This window comes from Alligator mississippiensis, chromosome 2 (assembly GCF_030867095.1).
Source record: "Alligator mississippiensis isolate rAllMis1 chromosome 2, rAllMis1, whole genome shotgun sequence".
NCBI classification, from domain to species: Eukaryota; Metazoa; Chordata; order Crocodylia; family Alligatoridae; genus Alligator; species Alligator mississippiensis.
The window spans coordinates 47,429,838-47,451,173 of record NC_081825.1 but is presented as its reverse complement, the minus strand read 5'-3'; positions in this window follow the sequence as shown (position 1 = coordinate 47,451,173).

Here is a 21,336-nt window from a genome sequence, read left to right as displayed (position 1 = left end):
GGGGGCTAGCCTGAGCTCAGTCCCAGGGCCCCAGGACTGTGAGCTTCTGCTCCAGAGTTGGTCTGGCTCTATGGCAGCCCCAGCCGCAGGACCTTTAAAAGCCTGTAGGCAGTTTGAGCACAGGAGCACAACACCAGGGATCCTAGGGGAGACTCTTGGCCTCTTCTGCCGCCGCACAGGCCACAGGCTACTTGTGCCAGCCTGCCTGCACCCTGATGCTGCTGCCTGGCACTGCAATGCTGCATAGATACCAGGACCATGCCATCCAGCCCTGAAGGCTGCTGCAAGCTCCTGGCAGGCCTGCCCACTTGCTGCTGGCATCACCTTGCCATGCAGATCCTATTCCTGCACTGTGCCTCTGCACAGAGGCCCAGAGAGCTGGTGCAGGATCCCTGATGACCTTGTCGCTGACCCCATATGCTGCCACCCAGGGCCTCAGCTGGTACCAGGAGGAGACTGGCAACCCTGTGGTGATGTGGAGTGAAGTGGAGGTGTAGCAGCAGCTTGTGTGGGGCAGGTGCTCCAAAGCCCACATCTATGAGGGGCTGTCAGCCCGGATGCCGAAGTGTGGGTATGACTGGTCAAAACTGCAATGTTGCATAGAAGTCAAGGTCTTGCAGGCACAGTAGGTCACTGTCACTGACCACAACCATTGTTCAAGGAGTGGCTGCAAGTCCATACCACTATATGGTAGCTGGATGCCATCCTTGCATCCCAGAACCTAGGCCACAAATTGGCTGTGTACTGCAGCATGGGCAGCCTGCCCAAGCTCCTGCTCCAGCCTGGCACTCATAGTGATATGATGTATCACTGGGGGAAAGCCCCTCAGGGCACCAGCAGCCCATCCTGCTCCCCACTCTCATCCTCTACCAGCAGCTTGGGGAGCCTGGGCCAGCACCTACCCTGACAGCTCTGCAGCCTCATCCATAGCCATGAGGAACAGCCATCCATGTCACTGCTGGCTGCCAACAGTGCTATCTCCTCTTGGGGTGGGGTGAGTCTGCCAGTAGCTGCATGCCATCACTGAGGATGGAGACTGACTGGAGCTGCTGGGCATGCCAGCCTCACCCATTATAGTAAGCCCTGCACTGGAGAGAGGGTCCTCCCTTCCCTGCCCCCTGCCCCCAGCTGCACTTCCTTTCCCTTCCTCCCACCTGGCCTGGCTGAGCTCCCCTTGTCCCTGGCATCTCCCCATCCCAAAAAAGCATGCAGCAAGGTGGGAGACAATTGAAAACTTTATTGAGCAGTATGCATCTCTGCAGCTAGGTGTACATAGACCTCATGCTGAGGAACACATCAATGCTGGTGGTGATGGCCTCCTCAGCTGTGGGGCACAGGGATGTGTAGTGAAACTACAAGTAGCTCTCCAGATGGGAGCAGAGGTTGTGCTCTCCAGATGGCAGCAGAGGTTGTGGGACAGACTTGGCCCCCATGCTGTTGAAACTCAGGGTCCCATGCTAGGTGTGCAGGTTCACCTGGGGCACCATGGCAATCATCATCAGCAGAGCATAGTGGGTTGGGCACACTCACAATCCATACAAACAGCTCCTGGTGCACCGAAGGCATGTGCAGCAGGGGCACACTCAGGGCACAGTGCTGGCATGGTGGGGAAGCTAGTTTGGGGTGCCTCCCTGGAAAAGCCCCCTGTAGGGAGGTCAGGGGTACAGCCAGGTCCTTGTCCCTGTCATCTGGGAGCCCTGCATTCCTGAGCCCAGGCACTGTGAGCTTGGTGGCAGCATAGAAGACCAGCACACCTGCAGGAGAAGAGGGGCAGTGGGGTCTAGAGATATAACAGCAGGTGCTGGCAGGAGCTTGGCCTGTCCTGGCCTGGGAACAGGGCAGGAGGAGGCATGCTTCCTGTGGCCAGCACCCAGTGAACCACCGGCCCCTGAGGAGTTAGTGGCTGTTTTATTGTTGGTGAGTGGGGTGGATGGTGAAGGAGTTCTGGTTTTCAGGAGGGAGGGGGAAGGAGGGGCCTGTTTCTTGTGAGGCCAATAAAGTGTTATTCTGAGAACAATCTGTAGTGAGTGTGGTGCTCAGGGTGGACAGTGGGTTAGGGGTCCATGAACAGCTGTCCAGCAGGGAGTGCAGGAGGAGGTGGTCAGCTATTGCCTCTCACACCTGGTTCCCAGACCCCTGGGGCTGGGTGTGCAGCTAACCTGGGGCTTCAGCAGGGGGAGGCCCACCTCTCTTGCTGCCATGGCAGCTGGTGCTTCCACTTCCAGGCATCCTCCGACCAGTGCATCTCCTCCACCCAGGCCTCACAGAAGAGCTCCCGCAGGGCCTCATATATGTTACATAGTACACAATCTGCAATGATGAACAAGGGGGTATTGTCTTCAGAAAACTCAAGGCAGACATTGAGGGTGTGCCAGTGTCCCTTGAGATGGCTGAAGGCATGTACTCCACCAGTGTATGAGTCTGGTTCAGCCAACAGATATAGTGGCTCTGGAAGGGGTCCAGCTGTCTGGTGTAGGGCCAAATAAGCCTGGAGAGGAGTGGGTAGGTAAGGTCCCCAGTGAGAAGGGTTGGGAATATTGTGGCATGCAGCTGGTGGTCTGGCATCCCCAGTGTGAAGCACTGGGTCTGCATAAGGGCTGGCAGGGTGGAGTTCCAAAACATACAAGTATTGTGGTCACTGCCCACCCAGCTGGCACTCACATTGGTGAAGGCGCTGTGGTGGTCAACAGTGGCCTAGAAAATGGAACCCCTCCAGCTGTATTAGGGGTGGTCACCATGGGGTGGGCTAGTGACAGGGATGTGGGTCCCATCCAGGGCCTAATGTATTGGGGGAATCCTAGGGCACAGAACTCTGCCACCATCTCCAGGGCATCATGCACATGGAGCACAGTGTTTCCTAGTACATCCTGAAGGGTGCCACACACCACCATGATAACATTTCCAGAGGTCACCTTGATGACACTGAAGCAGCCCATGTAGCAGAGACTGGCAGGCATGGGCAGCTGGATGTCCATGGGGAGGACACATGGGGTCGCCACATGTTGGTGTCTTGCTCCACCAGGTGTAGCTGCTCCAGAAGGTCCAAAAAGGTGGCCCAGGTCATACTGAACCCCTCCAAACACTGCTCATCATTCCAGGTGTGCTGGATGACATGCAGCCACCAGTTCTGGCTGGCCAGGCAGGACCAGAGGTGGTGGGACTAGAGGCCTAGGAGGGCAAGGGCAAGGGCAAGGGCAAGGGCAAGGGCAAGGGCAGCCCCAGGGGTGGCATCCAGCCACCCATCATCAGCCTCCCTTCCAGGGTCCAGCCAGCAGTCCAGAAGATAGCTGCACAGTGATGGCAGCAGCCCTGGGACACCACGGTGGAACTGGGAAGGCAGTCGCTGCATATGGGGGAGCCAGTAGGGCCCAGACAGCTGTGGACCAGTTGGCAGATGGTTCAGCAGTTCAGCAGGAGCACGGGGCACTAGGCATTACTGCCAGGGGCAGGGGCTGGAATAGCCATGGCATGGGGAGGCAGAGGCTGTAGTGAAAGAGAGGCTGCATGCTGCCCCTGTATTCCGCATGTTGCTGTGGCCTGAGCCTCCAGTTCCCCCTGGTGGCAGCAGAGGTCTGTTGCAGGGCTCCAGAAAGTGGGAGAAATTTGCTGCTAGGAGCAGCGAATCTTCTCCCACATCGCTGCATGTGTAGATGCCTGCCTAGGAGTGTTTACTCATAAAAAGTTTACTCACAAATAAACTGGTCCCACATCAAATTCATGTGTAGACACCCACGGAGTCTGAAAAGTTTTGGGTTTTACTATTTTTTATCATTATCTTACTAGCTTTTATTTTAAAATCTGGTAGGTTATGTAATAAGTATGGTCAATATTTGAAGTAAATGGCATACAGTAAAAATCATTTGAGACTCAAAGGACAAATGCAGGAGCTTCCATATACCTAAAGTCTCATAGTAGATCTAGAAGACCAGCTCTCAGACAAATAATCACATAGAAATGCTTATTTATTTTTAGGGATCTACCAAATTCATGGCATAAGTGGGGTGCACTGTGGCTCCTTTAATCTTGTAGGTTTCCCACATGTCCCCACACTGATTGATGGAGAGGCCCTGCCTGCAGCTTGCTCCTTGCTCCTGGCTTCTGATCAGTGGGGAGGCAAAAACTGCTGTTTTAAATATGGTGCCATTTACCTCCCACCACTGATTGGCTGAGGGGGCCCTAGACAGCCCTGTTGTTTGTTGCTGACTGGCAAGGAGGCAAAAATGGTGTTATATTTAAAACTGTGGTTTTAGCTTCCCTGCTGATTAGGAAGGAGTGGCAGGGTCTTCTGCTTATAAGCAGCGAGGGGGCAAAGGGTGAAGCTTGTGTGGAGAAACATGCAAAATTAAAGTTGTTGTGCACTCTACTTCCACCATGAATGTGGTAGGTCCTTACTTATTTTTTATGTTGTTACCTCAAAGTCTGACATTAAAGGAGCAATGGACCTGGCCAGAAGTGTAGTGTCCTTAATTACGTAATTCTACACACACACACACACACACACACACACACCCCCCCCCCCCCCACCACCACTGAAGGGGGGAGTATGCTGACTTTTAGATCAAAGGCAATGCTGCATTGTGCCCTGATTCCACTTGGCCCCTGCTCGGCCCCTGCTTCTTCTTTCCTGTCATGCCTTGTTGTTATTAGATCATTGGAAAGTATTAGATCATTGGAAATCGAGGCAGATCCAGGGATTCCTGATACCATGCTGCTGTTCAGGTGTCAGTGCTCATCACCTTAAAGCTTCTTACATGGCTCCAACTGTCCCTTACACAACACCCATGCCTCACAGATGTTATCAATTAGTACCACTCCTAGGCCCATGCTGAGTGCCAGTATCTGCTACTGCTGGGAATTGCAGTCCCTATGGCATCAACATTCCTGGGTCACTGTCTCCATTCACTCACAACCAGGCACTTCACCCAATCTGGTAGGTACCCAGGTACCTCCTCTTGGTCTCCCCCCACCCCAAGACACTGGACCTTCTCTGGTCTCATCTCCACTCTATTCCCAAGCTCTGGTCCTGTTCTTGGGCTTGAGCCCTCTTTGGCTTGTTTTCACCCTACTTCCAGGCCTGTTGAGACCACCGCTGCCCCTTGTATCAAGCCTTAAGCCATCAGTTCCTACCTCAGCTCTAAGGCTGCTGTTTCATAACCCCTAGGAGTGAAGTGTTTCCTTATGTCTACTGCTTGCTCAGGAACTCCTTCCATGTCAGTAGTCAGGGTAAGGCTGCCTGCTCCAGCTCTGGCCCTGGGAGTATTTTACAGGTAAGCCCAGCCCCTTTCTGGTCAGGCGCTTCTCTGTCTGCTGACTTGGCTCCTTCCAGAGCCTTTTCCCTTCTTAATGAAATGAGTATGCTGAGCACCTGTTACAGTTCATTCAAATTTTAGTTAAATCTTGCATTTAAGACTCAACTAAAATTTGAAAAAATTGTAATGTGCTCAGCACACTTGTTGAGTAGATTTCAGTCATGGCAAATATAATACATTACAAACAGCAATCATATATCTTTATTAACACAAAATAGTTTCCCAGTCTGTTTGCAGTGAAAGGAAATTTGAAGTTAGCAAAGAGAAAATAAAGGCTAATATTAGTTACAGGAATTATAATAGGCAGTGGATTCAAGAACATAACTCAGTTTTAAATGTTTTTCCTAATGCCAGTGTTTGAACAGCAGTCTCTTAAGAGCTCATACATTTGTTTTTGAATTCTGATTTGTTAAAACATTAAATGAAATAATTTACATTAAAGACTCCATAAACAAACAAAAAGATGAAGATCATAATCAAAAGGGAAAAAATGTAAAACATTTTTCAGATAATTATCCACACTCTAAGTTAGACTGAAGAAGTCATTCCATATCTATTTTAATAAAATCAGAGAATGATTTGATATTGATATTTTTTACTTTTATTTTTTAAAAGGATGAACCCCATTACTATTAAAGTATGCAAAAATATTATATTAAAATATAGAAATGTTTCAAAGAACAAAAAATAGTTTGCTGTCAAATTCAGATTCATGTCTATAATAGCTTCTTCAGGTTTGTGTAAGGCTAAAAAATAAGAAAATATATATTTTTTTGCCTCATAAGTTATTATAACTGACTAAAACAATAAGGTCTTAATATATGTGAGATTAAACTCCAAACATAATAAAATCATCCAAAGAAAAATGTCTATCTACATAGGGCTAGAACTTTTTTCAGGTATCAGTTCAAACTGGGATGGAACTGAATAAGGAAGAGAGTACCAACTGTAGCAGAAACATCTGTCTAAGCACACCACATAGCTGAGGATTTGGTAGTTAGAAGGGGTGTGTTAGGAGATGGAAGGGATGGAACTAAAAAATATTCTTTTAACACAGTATGGCTGCCAATGAAACAAGTGAATTTTCAAATAGGAACCAGCAGAAGAACTGTGTTTTAGCACATTGACTCCAAATATGCACCTGTCCCTTGGTAAATATTCTGAGTAAGAGAGTTAGGGAAAATATAATATATATTGTTCTCCAGAAGGGGAATTAATGACAAGAATAGAAGAAAGAAGCAACACAGATGAGAGACTGGATGCCCCTTCTACTGTCATGAGAACTGTAAGTACAGTATACAGGTGATTGTCTGCATTAGTTCTGTGATATTTCAGAATCTTAAAGGGAAATGAGAAGAGAACTCCAGATGGTAAATCTTGGGTTAATTTCAGTGTATTTCTTCCTTACCGTACATTTCACATTAAACACATATCTATAGACAGTAAAATGTTGTTAGTGTTTAATAATCTGGCCATGCAATTGCTGGTTTTGAAAATATAAATAGGAAATGTGTCTTGTATATATGAAGAAGGCATAAAAAAATGTATTAGTGAACAATTGTACTAAATTGCTAATGTCATTTCAGATTAAACACAACTGAGGCTTAAGCAGTCTGTTCTAATTCAGACTGATTATTTACAAGGGTAAAATGAAATCATCTAAACATTCATAGGACAATGTCATTCCCTGCAGAGATAAAAGGAAAAGTTAGTTGCTTCATTTTCTTCTCTCTAATTCCTAAGAAACTCCTACATGAATCTTGTGTGAATTTTAGACAATAACATTTTGCTTTCCTGAAGTATCAGGTACCTCAGCACCTCAAAATTCATGGGATTCTCTCATGGTAACACCGGCATTATCATAAGCCCAAACATTCTGTTATGGACTCTTCCCCTGTCTTGGGGTTTATTTGGTTCAATGTACTGGTGATGGACCTATCATTCCTAAGGGGCCAGTACTCCTGCTGGGGAAGTAGATAGTGTAGGGAGTATTTTGGATCACTTCAATTCCACATAGAACTAAGCGTCTTTCTTCCTTGCTTTCACATAGTTTTTGCTAGACAGAGAAAAGTTAAATACATTTTGAGGAGGATTCTAATACTGTATTTTATTACATACAATAGCATATTTCCCCAAAAATCAGCTGCTGGAAATTGGGGTGTATGATATAAGTGAGGAATGATGGCAACAGCAGTTTCTGCAGCATAAGCCTCTGCTGGGAGAAGGTGGAAGTAATGTTGTATATGCTCCACACAGAGGAGAACAATGTGCATACTTGGGCCCCCTCTACATTTTATATCTGTGGCACAATTACCTTGTTAATTGCACAATACGTTTAAATTGGCTACACATGCAAATTAATGATTCTGCCCTAAAAAGGTCCAACCAGCTATAAAGTAATTGCTTGAAAATTCATACTGACTTTATAGTTGTTTTCTAGCCAGCTTTAATTTGCATGTGTAGGCAGCCTGTGGGAAAGACGGCAGCTGCTGAAATTTCCCAGACACTGGGGAGCACAATGTACCATTGGGCCTGGGAGACCACAGCAATGCAAGGGAGCTCCATGCACCTCCATAGCTGGGATACTGAAGCAGTGCCCCAGGGCTGTGGGGGCTGGGAGTCCTGCAGCTGAAGGGGTTCTCAGTCCTGGCTCTGTGTAGCTCCTATAGTTGGGAACTCCCTCAGTAAAGTGGGCTTCCAGCTATGGGAGCCAGCTTTTTGGTAATGCAGAGAAAGGCCATGACTAGGCTCCCCCTTCACTAGCCAGCAATAAGGTGCAATTGGATCTAATGTGTGAGCTAAGGTGTGATCCCACAATTGCACCCCATGCCATGCACATGTAACACTCATAAAATACTGTCCATTTGAAAACATATTTGGAGGTTTATTTAGCATTCTACAGAAGGAAAATTGTCTACAGATAAGGTGAAAAACTAAATGTCATGCTTAATTTTGTTTCATGTATTTTTTAGCCAAACATTGTGCTCTAGAAGAGCTGCTCTCTTGCAGATTTTGTTCCCAGCAACAAAATACTCCAGCAAGTGGGAGATCCTTTAGCAGGAAATGTTCTAAAAAGTTATAAAACTCTTAATAATAATGCTCAATCATGCTAAATAATGAAATACAATTGGGAGAGAGCACCTTTCACTGCTTCCTCTTTAAATTTATTCAACATTGCCCTACCTACTCTCCACACTCACATTACTAGTACAGGCTTTTAGGACCTGGACCTTCAAAATGTTGCTGTCATCCAGCCCTGGAAGCAACTAAAGTCTTTAAGTATTCAAATTTTTATTAGTTTCTACGTCCTGATCATGATGTTCCCATGCATGCCCGACTTACTCCCATTGGCATACTCCAGACTTGAAAATACATTGATTAAGTTGCTCTAGGGATGTCCTCAGTAGACACTTTAAACCACTTCTGAGGCTGAGCAGGTTTGAAGCATGCCAATGGGAGGAGTAAGCAATGCATACTTGTGAAGAGCCCAGTTGAGACGCTTCCAATCCCAGTTGAGGATCACCTCCTTGGACCTGCTCGTGATGCATCAATGGATGCACGACAAGGTGCAGTTAGCCTTCCTGACTGCGTCCCCACATTGGCAGCCCATGTTCATCTTGGAATCAATAGTGATTCCAAGATCCTTCTCTGCCTCTGTGCTGATGAGAAGGGAGTTCCCCAGCCTGTTGGTTCTGCTGCTGGTTCTTCCTCCCCAGTTGCAACACCTTCTACTTGTTCATATTGAAACCCATCCTATTCTCATCTGCCTATCCTTGTAACCTGTCCAGGTTTACTTGCAGCCTGTCCCTCCCTTCTAACGCGCTCACTTCTCCCCACATCTTAGTGTCATCCGTGGACTTGAACAAGGTTCTTTTCACCCCCTTGTCCAAGTCACTGATGAAGATTTTGAATAGTGCAGGCCCAAGGACCAAGCCCTGGGGGACCCCACTGCCCACATTTCTCCAGGTCAAAAATGCCCCGTCCACCACCACTCTCTGGGTGCAGCCCTCCAGCCACATTGCAACCCATCTGACTGTGTAGGCATCAACACCACAGATGCCTAATTTTTTAATGAGGATGGGGTGACAGACAGTGTCAAAGGCCTTCCTAAAGTCCAGGAAGACTATGTCCACAGCAACACCTGCGTCCAAGGCTTTTGTGACCTGGTCATAGAAGGTCACCAGGTTGGTCTAACAGGACCTGTCTCTAATGAACTTGTGTTGATTGCCCCTAAGCATAAACTCCCCTGCTGACCCCTCGCAGATGTGCTCCTGGATAATTTTCTCAAAGAACTTCCCCAGGACTGAGGTAACACTAACAGGCCTACAGTTTCCTGGGTCCTCTTTCCTCCCTTTTTTTGAAAATGGGGACCACATTGGCCCTTTTCCAGTCATCAGGCACCTCAACAGAACACCATGAGTGCCTAACTTCCTTTGCCTAACTTCCCTGCAGGTCCCACTCCTGTAGAAAATCCGTTAGGCCATCTACCAGATAAAGCCCCATACCAATCCACTAATTGTAGGTGTGCACTGCTAACACTGCAACAGTCTTCTCAGGTACAACCCATCAGTGAAAAATGACTTTAAGTACTGACCCATGAAGACTGGTAACCTAATGCAGTGAGTGTAACTACAGATTTTGGGGAATATATTTAAAGTAAAAAAGGGCAGTCAGTTTGGTGCCCAACTGCTATTTATATCTTGGGAAAAATAAGCATGCAAGTCTCCTCTTGTGTGGGTACATAGATACAATAATTCAATTTACCTTGGTTATTCAAAGTACAGACTACCAACCCTCTTTCAACAGGACCAAATAAAGAAGATAGGCATCATTTGCTTATAGTCACTTCTACTGCATATTACATATATCTGTCTTTTTCCCTAAAGATTCACATCATGCTGTTTATTCAATCTAGCACCATGAAAAATCAATATCTGCACAGTCACTGAGTATGTTGTAAAGAAAGAAAGAAAGAAAGACTTTTGACTTTTAAGAGGTGTTTATTCCAGGGAGGGTGACAAATCAGGGGCAGTAAAGAGTATGTACAGGTTGGCCCGAACACCTGGGCCTCACGGACATGGTCCTGGGCTCACGGCCTGCAAGGCCTGCCTGTACACTGTAGACTAAAAAACCATAGTGAGCCAAAGGTCTATTTACATATTTACATTTCTGCCAGTGGGGACACCCACAGGGAGCCTCAGGGCTCGACCTGCGTGAAGCAAAGTCCAAGGCCTCGGCCCTCTGGATGCATCGCCGCAGCTTGAGCAGCCGGGGGTGTTACAGGGTGAGGAGCAGGCGCCCCGCTTCAACTCGGCAGAGCGCCCCCTCGAGGGCCCAGCGTTCCTCGAAGGTGGGCACCGTCTGCCGCAGGACCGCGTGCTCAAACTCGAGCGAGAGGCGGGCCCGCACCAGCAGGCGGAAGAGCTGCAGGGCGTCGACCATCACGGTCCCGGTGAGCCAGTTTCGCCGGCTCTTCAGGGTGGCCATCTTGGCCTGGCCCAGCAGGAAGTTGGCCAGGCTGACCACAGCCCTCTCCGCTGCCCGGTAGAGAAAGGAGTGGACGTAGATGTCCTCAGAGAAGTCCCGGCCCAGCACCCGAAGCAGCGCGGCCAGGGTGGCAAAGAGCGGCTGCAGCTGAGGGCAGTCGAGGAACTTGTGGAAAATGTCCTCATCCAGCACCCCCGGGCAGAAGGGGCAGGCCGCCGAGGCCGCTGGGTCCAGATGGCAAACAAAGGTGCCAGTGGCCAGGATGCCGTGCACAAGCCACCACTGCAGGTCACCAGTCTTCTTGGCGGTGGGCACCTTATACAGCGTGCGCCATGCTGGGGTCCTGAACCACGCCAGGCACTGCCACCACGCAGTGTCAGGGCGGCCGGCCAGCACCTGGGCATGCCGGGTGCGGACCACCCACATGTAGAGGCCCTTGCGGGGCAGGGTGCCAAAAGGGCAGCCCGTACTGCTGCTGGGGGGCACCGGGAGCCTGAGCAGCGTGTTGGGCTGCTCGGCCAGCTCGCTGGGTACCACTGGGAAGACAGGCAGCGGTGGGAAGGTGTCGTGTGTGGCAGCCACGGCAGGGAGGGTCCGGCGAGTCTGGAGATGGGCTTCCAGGGCGGTCACTGCTTCCGTCGGGAGGGCGCCCCGATGGTCCGCAGAAGCCGGCCCACGGTGCGGACGAAGTGCAGTGCCAGCCGGGCAGCCAGGGCTTCGGGGGACAGCCACGCCGACCGAGCAGGGTCCAGGAGGTGCTCCAGGCGGGTGGTGTGTGCCTCGATGAGGGCTGCCATGAGGCTGGCGGAGGCCAGGCTCGGCGCGACACGCTGCAGGGCCGGGTTGTAGACCAGGGGCTCCCGAAACAGGTGCGGGAACCGCAGGCACCTGGCCTGGGGGCAGAGATGGAAGGCTGCCCGCCAGGCCCGCACCATGCTGCGGTTGAAGGGGGGAAGTACCACCCCGTTCAGAAAAGTGAGGTCCAGCAGAAACAGCTCCCGGTCAAAGCCAAGGCCCCCCATTCGCTGCAGGAACCGGCACGCCAGCTGCCGCCACGGGAGGTGGCATTCGGTGTACAGGAGCCGTTGGAGGGCCTGCAGCCAATAGGTGGCCCCCTGGCTGGCCAGGTCGATCAGGCCTTGGCCCCCTTCCACGGTGGGCAGGTAGAGGGCAGCTCGGGGGAGCCAGTGGCATCTGTCCCACAGGAAGTCGACCAGGAGCCGCTGCGCTCTCTCCAGGAGCTCCGGCGGAGGGTCCAGCACCGCGCAGCAGTGCCACAGGGTGGCCGCCGCCAGGTTGTTGTTGACAAGGACCCGGCCGCGGTAAGAGAGGGCGGGAAGGTGCCAGCGCTGCAAGCGGGCCTCCACTCCCTCTGCCAGGTCCTCCCAGTTGCAGGCCGCAAAGGCCAGCGGCCCCAGGAACACTCCCAGGGCTTTGAGGCCTTCCCGGTGCCAGGCGAGGCCTCCCGGCAGGTCCAGAGGCGGTGTGCCAGCCCACGTCCCCAGCAGGAAGGCGTCGCTCTTGCCCCAGTTGATGCGGGCCGAGGCGGTGAGCTTGTAGGCGCGTTGGCAGTCCATCAGGGCCCGCACATCCTCCTGGCTGTCCAGGAAGATGGTCACATCGTCCGCGTACACCGTCAGCCGGAGCGGGGGGCCGGTGGCAGGGCCTGGTGCCGGTGGCAGGGCGAGGCTGGTCAGGTGACGTCGCAGAGCGTGAAGCAGCGGTTCAACGGCCAGGGCGTACAGCATGCCCGACAGGGGGCAGCCCTGGCATATGCCGTGATGCACGGGGAACGGGGAGCACAGCACGCCGTTCACCTTGAGCAGGCCGGAGGTGTCGTTGTACAGGATCCGGAGCACCGCGGTGAAGAGCAGCCCAAAGCCAAAGGCCTCGAGGGTGCCGAGCAGGTACCGGTGGTCGACACTGTCGAAGGCCTTCTCCTGGTCCAGGGAGAGCATGCCGATGTCCAGGCCAAAAAGCTCTGCGGCCATGAGCAGGTCATGCAACAGGAACAAGTTGTCCTGGATGGTTCTGCCTGGCACGCAATAGCTCTGCTCGGGCCTGATGACGGAGGCCATGACGGTGCGGAGATGGTTCGCCAGCGCCTTGGCCAGGATCTTGTAGTCGGCGCACAGGAGGGAGACGGGCTGCCAGTTCTTCAGGCAGCCAAGGTCCCCTTTCTTGGGCAGCAGGGTGAGCACGGCCTGGTGGCAGCTGGTCAGCAGGGTCCCGTCGGCAAGGCTCTCGTGGAAGATGCAGAGGAGGCTGGGCCCGAGGAGGGGCCAGAAGGCTCTGTAAAATTCCACGGGCAGGCCGTCCAGGCCTGGGGCCCTGCCCGAGGTGAGCCCCCCCACCGCGGCCTCCATCTCCGCCAGGGAGAGTTCATGCTCCAGGGCCTCGGCCTGTGAAGCGCCCAGGTGCGGCAGGTCCCGGTGCAGCTCCTGGGCGGCCCGCGGACAGATGGGCTCAGCCACAAACAAGTCCCGGTAGAAGGCGTCGGCATGCTCCCGCACTTTGCCCGGGTCCGTGAGCAGCCGGCCCTCTGGGGTTTTGAGGTGGTCCAGCATCTTTGCCGTGGCCTGCCACCTCTCCAGGCCGAAGAAGAAGCCGGTCGGGGCGTCGGCCTCTGCCAGCTCCTGGCAGCGGGCCCGGACCCACGCGCCGTGGGCCGCGCCCTCCGCCAGCTCTCGCAGGCATTTCTTGCAGGAGCAAAGGCTCTCGAGGAGTGCTGCGTCGTTGCCCGCGTGAAGCAGGGCCACCTCAAGCTCTGCCATGTCCTCCTCCAGCTCCTGGGTGCGGTGGCGGAGCTCGCTCGCCACCAGCTTGCTGTACTGCTGGCAGAACGCCCGGATCTGGACCTCCCCCATGTCACACCACAGGCGCCAGGAGGGGTAGCCTGCTCGCGCTGCTCCCAGCTCCTCCAAAGGTGGGAGAAGCAGTCCCTGAAGTGGGTGTCCTGCAGCAGGCTGACGTTGAGGCACCAGTAAGGGGCCCGCGTGCATGCTCTGCTAGGCAGGCTCAGCTCACAGCAGACCAAAGCGTGGTCCGAGAGGCCCGATGGAACGATGCGGCTGTTGCGCAGCAACAGCAGGTGGTGCTGGCCGATGTAGAGGTGGTTGAGGCGGGCCATGGTGAGCCCACTGGCGCTCATCTTTGCCCAGGTGTACTGTCGGGCGTCAGCGTGGAAGACCCGCAAGGCGTCGACGAGGTCCGCCGCCTCCAGCACAGTCCGCAGCTTGCGGGCCGAAGGCAGGTGCGGTTCCGGCCCCATCCGGTCTAGCAATGCGTCGACGGTACAGTTGAAATCCCCGCCCACCAGGAGCAGGTCGTCCTTCTCGCTGGCATCATGCAGGAGGTTGCCCAGGGTCTCTAGGAAGGCGACCCTCTCCCTCCCGTCGGTGGGCGCATAGATGTTGATGAGGAGCAGGCTCTGGTGTGCCAGGGTGATGTGGACGGTCAGCAGCCGGCCGGGGACGACCTCTCGTGCCACCGCCGAGTCGTACCGCAGCTGCAGCGAGAGGAGGGTAGTCACTCCTGTGCTGAGGTTGGTGCAGTGGCTCAGGAACAAGTGGCCTCTCCAGGCAGCGTGCCAGTCGGCTTGAACGTACGCGTCGCTGTGCGTCTCCTGGAGGAAGGCGATCACCAGACGCTTCTGCTGCAGGCCCTCCAGGACGGCCGTCCGCTTCACCAGGTCTCTGCAGCCGTTGGTGCTGAGCGAGGCAATTGTGGTAACTGCCATGAACAGGAGAAGAGGGAGGAAGGGTAGGCAGGGTACCGGTGGGAGAGAAGGTGATGGACGCCAGGCAGAAAAACCGCAGAGACAGGGGAAAGGCCTAGCGTTGCCCTGCCCTATTCCACGGGCCTGCCTCGGCCCCACACCTCCCTCACCCGGGTCACCAGCTTCTTGAGCCGGAAGGCACGCTGACGCGTGCCCGGGTCCTGGCGCATAAGCCTCGTCACATCGCTAGCGGCACAGACAAACTGCGCGGGGTCCGGCCACCATTGCCGGATACTCTCGGCCACGTTCCTCTGGCCCTTGGTCTGGTCCAAGAGGTTGAGGAGACCTCCATAGCTAGGGGCCACCCAGGAGGTTTCTCCAGAAGGAGGTGGATACTGCCGACCGAGAACTGGCGGGGCTGTACCCTGGGAGGGGACTTCCCGGTGAGACCGGTGAAAGTGCCCTCAATGGCCAGGCTCCCTAGCAGGCCCCCCTCTCTATCTGGGTCGAGGACCGTCTCGGGGAGATCGATCCCCATCAGCTTTGGGGGGCAGATGTCATCCCGCTCCCGGGGCTGCTTGCGGCGCTCAGAGGGCAGGCACTCCATCTCCTCCTCCTCATCGGCCCCAGCAGGCAGGGGAACGGGCGGTGGGGTGGCAAGACCCTCCGCCGTCTCTCCTGCCTGCCGCTGCTCGGGAGGCAGGCACTCTCCCCCTGCCTTGCCGCTCACAGGCCCCACTGGCTGGGATGGGGGCGAGGGGTTGCCAGACGTCTCTGAGACACCCTCAGTCATGGCCGGAGGTGGCAGGGTTTCCGGGGGGGCAGGTAGAGAAGGCTCAGGTTCCCTGGCTGCCTTTTCCCCGGTGCTGTCCGAGACAGACCCCGAAGGGGCAGGAGCTCCTTTAGACGCTCCTTTTTTCTTCTTCTTGTTCTTTGCTTTTTGGGGAGTAGCTGGCACCTCCCCCGTAGGGGGTGGGCCAGGCTGCTTGGGTGTCGCCACCTCCAGGTCCACCACCTCGGTTGGGGCAGGGGTGGAGGGAGGTGGAGGGGGGGTCTCGGGTGCTCCACCTGACAGGGCCCCAGCGCCCAAGACTCTAGCCACCCCGGGGAGAACTGGGACAGGAAGGGACTGGGAGGACTCCCCAGCCCCTCCACCAGAAGGGTCATCCGCTATGACAGGGGCGGGAGAAACCTGGGAGGATGTCCCAGGCCCCCCCCTGGGTGGCATGCCACTGCCAGAGGGGTCGAGCCCCTCCAATGGAGCAGGGGCGGCGGGGGGCTTGGCAGGTCTCCCAACCCCACCCTTTGATGAGGGTCCCACACCTGAGGTGGATGCACCATCCTCCTGGGCGGGCACAGCAGCCGGTGCCTCACCTGACTGCCCAAACGGGCACTGGGCAGTTAGGTGGGAGCTGCCGCCGCATGCCATGGCTGAGAGGAAGGTCTGCAGAGACATCCCCATGCCAAGTGCCTTGGCTGCTGGCAGGCATCCCGGTAGGAGAGGGTTAACTCTCTCCTGGGAAGGGGGGGGGAAGCGCAGCTCAGGCTGACGCCAGGGACTGGGACTGGGAGGGGGCTGAAAACGCCCCAAAATTGGCCTGAGGTGGGGCAGAGCAACCCTGCAGGGGCTCAGGGCAAGCCCCAAGGCAGGGGGAGATGGCAGGGACCAAGGTAAGGGGCCCTGGGGGAGGGAGGCAGCAGGAATCATAGGGAGAAATCAGTCAGGGGTGGGGGAAGGGCAGAGGCAACCGAGGCTGCCAGAGCCCAGGGGAAAAACGCTCAGAAAGCGGGGGGGAAGGGGGTCCCCAGGGACAGGGTGGGTAGAGGCAAGGTTTTTGGGGGGGTGGGGACAAGAAAAGGGGGGCACGGAGTACAGGGAATGCACAAAAGGCACCCGAGGTGCAGGAGCTCAGAAGGGCTTCACCTGTCGGCAGCCATCTTGAAAGAAAGAAAGAAAGACTTTGATTTTTGACTTTTAAGAAATGTTTATTCCAGGGAGGGTGACAAATGGGGGGTACTAGAAATCATATACAGGTTGGCCCGAAGATCTGGACCTCAAGGTTAAGGCCTGGCTCATGGCCTGCAATGCCTGCCAAAACACTCTAGACAAAAAAACAAACAAACCACAAAACAAAACACAAAGAACAAAAAGAAGTATGTACATATATACATATATACAGTTCTTGCCAGTGGGGACACCCAGGGGGGCCTCAGAAAATCAGGGGCTGGCCCACATGGACAAAGCCCGAGGTCTTGGCTTGCTGGATATGCCTCTGCACCTTGAGCAGCTGGTGGCGTCACAGGGCAAGGAGCAGGCATCCCACCTTAACTTGGCACAGTGCCCCCTCGATGGCCCAACGTTCCTCAAAGGTGGACACGCATGCTCGAACTCAAGTGAGAGGTGGGCTCACACCAGCAGGTGGAACAGCTGCAGGGTGTTGTCCATCCCAGTCCCAGTGAGCTGGTTTTTCTGGCTCTTCAGGGTGGCCATCTTGGCCTGGCCCACAGGAAGTTGGCCAGGCTGACTGAGGCCCACTCAGCTGCCTGGTACGGGAAAGAGTAGATGTAGGCGTCCTCTGAAAAGTCCCATCCCAGTGCCCGAAGCAGCGTCCTGAGGGCGGCAAAGAGTGGCCATAGCCGGGGGCAGTCGAGGAAGGCATGGAAAATGTCCTCGTCCAGCACCCCTGGGCAGAAGAGGCAGGCCGCTGAGATCACTGGGTCCAGGTGGCGTACAAAGATGCTAATGGCCAGAATGCCATGCACCAATTTCCACTGGAGGTCGCCAGTCTTCTTGGCGGTGGGTGCCTTGTACAGTATGCGCCACGATGGGGTCCCGGGCCATGCCAGGTGCCTCCACCACATGGTGTTGTGGCAGCCGGCCAGCACCTGGGCATGCTGGGTGCCCGCCACCCATGCGTAGAGTCCCTTCCGGGGCAGTGTGCCAAAGGGGCAGTGTGCCAAAGGGGCAGCCCATATTGCTTCTGGGGTGCACAGGGAGCCTAAACAGTGTGTTGAGCCAGTCAGCCAGCTCACTGTCCACTGCTGGGATGACCGGCAGTGGTGGGAAGGCATCACCCATGGCGGCCACAGTGCGGAGGGCCTGGTGAGCCTGGAGGTCACCTTCTAGGGTGGTCACTGCTTCCATCAGGAGGGCAGCCCTAATGGCCCACAGATGCCGGTCCATGGTGCAGACAGAGCACAGTGCCAGCCAGGCAGCCAGGGCTTCGGCTGACATCCAGCCTGACTGAACAGGGTCCAGGAGGTGCCCGAGGCAGGTGGTGTGCACCTCAATGAGAGCAGCCACGAGGCTGGCAGAGGCCAGACTCAGCACGACATGCTGCAGGGCCGGGTTGTGGACCAGGGGCTCCTGAAGCAGTTGTGGGAAATGCAGGCGCCTGGTGTGGGGACAGAGATGGAAGGCAGCCCACCAGGCCCGCACCATGCGGCAGTAGAATGAGGGAAGGACTGCCTCATTCAGGAAGGTGAGATCCAGCATAAAGAGCTCCTGGTAAAAGCTAAGTACTGAAAGTATTCAAGCTGATGTTGAGGCACCAGTAAGGGGCCCGTGTGCGTGCTCTGCCAGGCAGACTCAATTCACAGCAGACCAGGGTGTGGTCTGAGAGGCCTGATGGAATGATGCGGCTGCTGTGCAGTAATGGCAGATGGTGCTGGGTGACGTAGAGGTGGTCAAGGTGGGCCATGGTGATCTCACTGGCACTCATCTTTGCCCAGGTATATTGGCGCATGTCAGTATGGAGGACCCACCAGGCGTCGATGAGATCCGCCTCCAGCATAGTCCGCAGCTTACAAGCCGAAGGCAGGTATGGCTCTGGCCCCGTCTAGTCTAGCAGCGCATCAATGGTGCAGTTGAAATCCCCACCCATGAGGAGCAGATCATTGTTCTCACTGGCATCATGCAGTAGGTTGCCCAGGGTGTCTAAGAAGGCTACCCTCTCTCTCCCTTCAGTGGGCATGTAGACGTTGACAAGGAGCAGGCTCTGGTGTGCCAGGGTGATGTGGACAGTCAGCAGCCGGCTGGGGGCGACTTCTCATGCCACCACCGAGTCATACTGCAGCTGCAGTGAGAGAAGGGTCACCACTCCTGTGCTGAAGTTGGTGCCATGGCTTAGAAACAAGTGGCTTCTCCAGGCAGCATGCCAGTCAGCTTGAATGTGCACATCGCTGTGCGTCTCCTGGAGGAAAGCGATCACCAGCCGCTTCTGCTGCAAAACCTCCAGGACAGCCGTCCGCTTCACCGGGTCCCTGCAGCCATTGGTGTTTAGCAAGGTAATTGTGGTAACTGCCATGAGCAGGAGAATAGAGAGGAAGGATAGGCAGGGTACAGGTGAGAGAGGAGGTGATAGATCATGGCAAAACCACAGAGACAGGGAAGGGCCTATCCTTGCCCTACCCTATTCTGTGGACCTGCCTTGGCCCCATACCTCCCTCACCCGGGTCACCAGCTTCTCAGGCTGGAAGGCATGTTGATGCAGGCCCGGGTCCCAGAGCATGAGCCTTGCCGTGTCACTGGCAGCATGGACAAACCACACGGGGTCTGGGCACCATTGCCGGATACTTTCTACCACATTCCTCTGGCCCTTGGTCTGCTCTAAGAGGTCAAGGAGGCCTCCATAGGTGAGGGCCACCCAGATGAGGTTCTCCAGCAGGAGCTGGATGTTGCCAACCGAGAATCGGCGGGGCTTCTCTCTGGGAGAGGACCTACCAGTGAGGCCGGTGAAAGTGCCCTCAATGGCCAGGCTCCCTAGCAGACTCCCTCAGTATCTGGGTCAAGGACCATCTCCGGGAGATCAAACCCCATCTGCTTTGGGGGGCAAATGTCATCCCACTCCCGGGGCCGCTTGTGGCACTCAGAGCACGCACTCCATCTCCTCCTCATCAGCCTCGGTGGGCTGGGGAGCAAGTGGGGGGTGGCGAGCCCCTCTGCTGTCTCCTGTGCCTGACGCCGGGGAGGCAGGCACTCTCTCCCTGCCCTGCCACTCACAAGCCCCATGAGCTGGGATGGGGGCAAAGGGTTCCCAGACATCTCTGGGACACCCTCAGTCATGGCTTGAGGTGGCAGGGTATCTGGGGGGGCAAGCAGGGTGGATTCAGGTTCCTTGGCTACATTTCCCTGGTGCTGTCAGAGGTGGGCCCCAAAGGGGCAGGGGCTCCTTTAGAACCTCCCTTTTGTCTCTTGCTCTTGGCTTTCTTGGGAGCAGGTGGCACCTCCTCTGAAGGGGGCAGGCCAGGCTGCTTGGGGTTCACCACCTCTGGGTTCACCACCTTGACTGAGGCAGGGGTGGAAGGAGGTAGAGGGGAGGTCTCAGTTGTTCCACCTGATGGGGACCCAGTGCCTAAGATGCTAGCCACCCCAGGTGGAACTGGGATGGGGGGGACTGGGAGGATGTCCCAGCCCCTCCACCAGGTGAAACCCCCACACTGCGGGGGGCAGCACCATCAGGTGGGGGGAGGGGAGAGGGAGGCTGAGAGGGGGCCATGGTTGCCTCACCCTGTGGGGTGCCAGCACTCGGGGCACCAGCTGTCCCAGAGGGGACCAGGGCAGGAAGGGGTTGGGAGGAGTCCCCAGCCCCTCCACTGAACAGGGCATCAGCCCCGAAAGCGGCAGGAGAAACCTGGGAGGACATCCTGGGCCACTCCCCAGGTGGCATGCTCATGCCAGAGGGGTCGATGGGACCTGGAGTGGGGCTGGGAGGATCCCCCAACCCCACCCTTTGATGAGGCTCCCACGCCAGAGGTGGATGCGCCATCCCCCTGTGTGGGTGCAGCACGCAGTGCCCCAGCTGACTGGTCCAGTGGGCACTGGGCAGCCAGGTGGGAGCTGCCGCTGCAGTGGTGACATGCATTCCCACCCTGGGAGAGGTAGACCACATAGGGCCTCCCATCCACCACAAAGGTCATGTAGAGAGGCAGGGTCTGGGTGCCACCCATGAGGAGCATGAACGCCTGCCTCCGAAAGAACAGGATGTGCCTGAGCCTGGGGTCCCTGCTTCCCATGGTCAGCCTGCACCAGGGGCTGGTGAGGACACCATAGCGCTCGAGCGCTTTGGTGAGGTCTCAGTCTGGCAGGTGTGGGGGGATGTTGGAGGCCACCACCCACACTGCCAGGGTCTCCAGGGGTGTAACCAAGTAGTGGATGCCCAGGATTTCCAGCTCTGCCACACACACCTCCCTCACTAGGCTGGGAGAGCTTAAGTATATGATGGGCACTGAGTTTACCCGAGAGGTGTACCAGACGCTTCGGTGTTCCAGCAGGTCTGCCAGAGCTCCAGCACAGGCTTTCACCCTGACATGGGGAGAGGCGTGCACCCGCAGGCCACGGCTGAAGAGGAGGTCCGTAGAGACATCCCCATGCCAAGTGCCCTGGCTGCTGGCAGCAATCCTGGGCAGGAGAGTGTTAACTCTCCCACAAAGGCTGCTACAGGAAAAAAAAAAAAAGCCTCAGACTGAAGCTGGGGACTGGGAGGGGGCTGAAACAGCTCCAAAAACAGCCTTAGGGGGGCGCAGAACAACCCTGCAGGGTCTGAAGGCGAGCCCTAAGGCAGGAGGAGATGGTAGAGACCAAGTTAAGGGGCTCTGGAGGAGGAAGGCAGTGGGACTCAAAGGGCGAGCACAGGCGAGGGGCAGGGAGGGGCAGAGGCAAACGAGGATGCCAGAGCCCAGGGGAAAAAGCTCAGAAAGCGGGGAAGGGGCAGAGAGGGGGTTCTCAAGCACAGGCTGGGGAGAGGCAAGTTTTGGGGGGATGGGAAAAGGAACAGGGTGTCAGGGAGTGGGGGGGAAGGGACCTGAGCTGCAGGAGCTCAG